The following is a 4,036-nucleotide window of genomic DNA, read 5'->3' on the forward strand; positions in this document are numbered from 1 at the left end:
TGGAATGATGTCGTAGGGTAACATAGGGATCCTCTACCCGCTAAGAAAAGGACTCATGAATATGCTTTATCTTCTCTACACCATAGTCGAGGACGACTATGATTTCAAGAGAGAGGTAATGTCATAATAATCAATATCTAATTCTCCTAAATTATTTTCTCATATTAAACTGATCATTTAATGTGGGGAAGGCCAGGGGAGAAAAAGCTAGAATATTGGTTAAGCTAGCAGACCGGCCACATTAGGGATCCAAAGGAGGGAAAGAGCCATGTGCAACAATGCGCTAAAAAGACCCTAAGGTTCAGCCCATTAAAACTTCCAAAATGCTAAGGTTCCAAAATTCAAAGGTTGTGTCCAAAGGTCAACCCTAGGAAAAATTGGATGCTTTGTGTGTGCCCTAAAAGTCTTTGCACATTCCTACATGGGAGCGGGCGAGCCCTAAAGGTAGGGGATGAGAGAGAAAGCCACACACACACACATAGGCTCCCTTTACACAAAGGGAATGAGGGACACATGTCAGCTCCCTAGGCCAGATTCCCACAAGGTGTGCCCAATTTCTATTGGATGACCCTTGAAGTGGACCAATGAGAATTAAGCTAGAGTAAATCTAGTTTAATTAATTTAAAAACATTTAATAAAAGAAACCAATGAGAATTAAGTCTCCTAGAAGACTATTGGGCAGTCTCCCAAGGGGTCCAATGAGCATTCAGGATCCCCATGGCTTGCCTGATTCCTATTGGCCAGGAGGCAAAGGGGTCCAATGAGAGTTTAGTTTAATTATTTAATTACCTAAAGCTCTCACAAAAGGGGAAAGGGGGACACATGTCAGAAGGGTATCACTTATGCTGCTTAATTGTAATTGGCTTGACTTGGGGAGGGCCAATGAGGCTTTAGCAAGAGCAATTAGCAAGAGGGCTCACCCAAGAGAGAGAGGGGCTGGTTTTTGCAAGGCATTATCACACACACACTCACACAAGCTCATGTGTGAAGAAGGAGAAGACGATCTCTTCCCAAGATTTAATGGAGAACTCATCACCTACTCCAAGCTTGTGAGATAGAAGCCTACATCAACACTCTCTTGGCATGTGGATGCAAATCCAACCAAGAGCCAAGCTTCAATGCATGATCATTTCCTCTACCAAGATAATTACTAAGCTAAGCTGTGCTAATATGAGTGATTATGTGAGGAGATGTACATCTTTCTCGTAAGATACTCCTTCTCCCTCTCAATCTACTCTCATACCCTGCTAGCTCTCACCATCTTCGAAGGTGTGTGAGGTCTTGGGTCTGAGAACGGGGATAATTCAAGTTGTGTTTGGTTAAGTGTTTTGCTTGGTGCATGAAGCTTCCATCTTCATTACACTAGCTAGTCTTGAAGGAACACAAAGAATTGTATTGTACAATGTCTCTCTTGATGGGAGAAACCATAATACAAAGCCTTTTGGAGGGGGGACCGGCTCCATGCAAATCCGGTCCTCAACTGTTGTCAATAGCTTAATTTCTCTCTCTTTTGAAAGTATTGTTGATGCTATCTAACTAGGTGTTATGCTTTTTGTTGCTCTCTCCACCCAAGCACTCTTGTAATGCTCATTAGGAATCTATTCTAATGAAATGCCCACTATGTTCATGCTAATTTCCGCTACACATAAGTTATTAGGCCATTAAATGTTACACACCTTCTAACTTTGAACTTAGTATCTTGCACACCAGGGCTCCGTTTGATGAGGAATCTCAAAGCTCGAGCAAGATTTTCCGAGCAATCCCTAAAACAATCAAGATAGGGCAAGGCACGTATACAAAACAAAAACCAAACATGATTTCTTAGGTGACTTCAAGCACAACAACAAAAAATTAATTCAAGATTGCACCTATTTTTAATGGTAAATCAACCACAAATTTTTGACCGACAAAACCCTTTGAACAAGGTTTAGGTAGAGTGTTTCCTATGATGGGCTAGAACACTTGGAACCATTACAATGGCATGTTGATATTGCAGGTTGAAGGCATAAAAGATATCTTGAAGAAGCTGAAGCTAACCACCCATGGGATTATAGTCTTAGTCTTGATTATTAATTACGTGCAGGACCAATATTGATGACCTCATGAGCACAGTTTGCATTGCCAAATGGTAACAACATCAACACGGGTAAGAAAAAGCAAGAGAGCTACTCCAAGGTGGTGTGCCGGAGGTCGACAACTTTTACCTACTAGAATGTATTGGGTTGCCAACACCATATCCATGGGTTGTTTTGATAGAGTATCCCTCCATGTTCTATAGGTCTCTCTCTCTCTCTCTCTCTCTCTCTCTCTCTCTCTCTCTCTTCGAAGTACATGTGAATACACTAGTAAACCTTAACAAAAATGAGGATATAGCACAAAAGACCCTTATTCGCATGGATCACGGCACAGCATTGCGATGAGAAAGCAGCAGGTTGAGGAGGTGGGGCCAAAGGGAGGGTAGTACTTGAATGAAAAGCGTTGGGAGGCATCACAACATGCGACAAATGGAGTATCAGCAACATCGCCATCGTCATTACCAGCAAGCATGAAGAATCGAGAACATGATGGACCAAGCAAGGTAGGGAAGGGAGAGCAGGCATTTCTAGGAGTCGAGAGTCCATAGTTGCTAGTGGGGACTGGCAGAGGGAAAGGATAGGGATTGGCTTAGATCTCTCTCTCTCTCTCTCTCTCTCTCTCTCTCTCTCTCTCTCTTCTAGAAATGTCTACATGATTAGAATGATTGGCGGCATGGTGACGAATACAAAAACAGGGCAGAGCACTCCACACAGCAAGGCTCTTAAAAGAGATGAATTAAAATTTGGTGATGTGCCTCATCATTACAAAAGTGTATGTTCACAAGGTCTCCTTAGAGAAAAAAGGGCTACGAACGCAGTCATTGTCTCCAAGGATAAATCATTGATTTCTAGACAGAGGGATTCTAGACAAGGAGGCCGGAGATCTGCACCTTCCTCTTGGCGTCAAAGCCCAACAGGCGGATGAAGGCTTCGGGGTACTCCTTGGCGCACTCCGCACTTTCACGCAGCACCGCAGAGACATCTTGGCAGTCGAATATGGGCAGCTTCCACATCACTCAATATCACCCATCGTAGTAGCCGATGCCATGGAAGTGCTCTCGGTACACGCGATTTTGTCGAACTCAATGCAGGGGTCCAGCCATTCCGCACCATAAAGTCCACCTGTTTCGCAATCTACTCGCTTGTCAAAGGCGGCAAGTAGGACAGAGTCTTATACTTCTTATTGTCATACAGCTTCCACACAAGCATGGCGCTCACTTGGCTGCCGTTGGAGATGGCGAGCAGGTTGGCGCTCTTGGGGGCACTGAGGGTAGTGGGCCTGAGGCCGGAGAAGCTCTTGGAAAGGCTCTCTTCTTGGGCGCACAAGGGAGCAACAACTGCCAAATAATCCACAGAGCTCGCCATTGCTGGTCTAGACATTATCAGCGAGTGCACAAGGCAGGCAACTCCTCTCTCTCTCTCTCTCTCTCTCTCTCTCTCTCTCTCTCACACACACACAGTTTTTTTTTTTTTAAATCTCTCAGAAAGAGCATGCGCCGGCGCGCGCTCTTTTTGAGATTTTTTTTTTTTAACTGTGAGAATTTCACGGATATTTCTACAGCTGGGCTCGTCAAAGATTTAGAAGAAGAATTGAAGAGATGGCAGATCACGCACAGCATGCTAAGGACACCATAGCTCACAAAGCCGAGGAGACGAAGGGCTTCGGCCAGCAGAAGGCCGGCGAGGCTCAGCACAACGCATAGGGAATGATAGTAGCTCTGCGAAGGAGAAGGCAGGAGAGGCGGCTCGCGCCACACAGCAGAAGGCGCAGCAAGCCAAGGAGGGCACTAGCATTGCCTTCCAGAGGGGGCGGGGGATGCAGTGAAGGACATGGCCAATAAGGCCACTGGCGGAGGTGAACACCACTGAAAGGGCAAGAGAAGCTCCTCGTTGTTGCTCATACAGCTACAAAAAGTCACAATACAATATGAGTAGCTTCCATCTTCCTAATAGCTACCTGT

General features: G+C 45.1%; 1 pseudogene; it reads right to left on the reverse strand.

Moving 5' to 3' along the window:
- Nucleotides 1-2,938: 2,938 nt before the first annotated feature.
- On the reverse strand, nt 2,939-3,440 carry LOC147434243 (ribulose bisphosphate carboxylase small subunit, chloroplastic pseudogene; annotated as a pseudogene).
- Between the last annotated feature and the right edge of the window lie 596 nt (nt 3,441-4,036).

Source organism: Adiantum capillus-veneris, chromosome 19, assembly GCF_014529385.1.
Source record: "Adiantum capillus-veneris isolate H3 chromosome 19, ASM1452938v2, whole genome shotgun sequence".
NCBI classification, from domain to species: Eukaryota; Viridiplantae; Streptophyta; class Polypodiopsida; order Polypodiales; family Pteridaceae; genus Adiantum; species Adiantum capillus-veneris.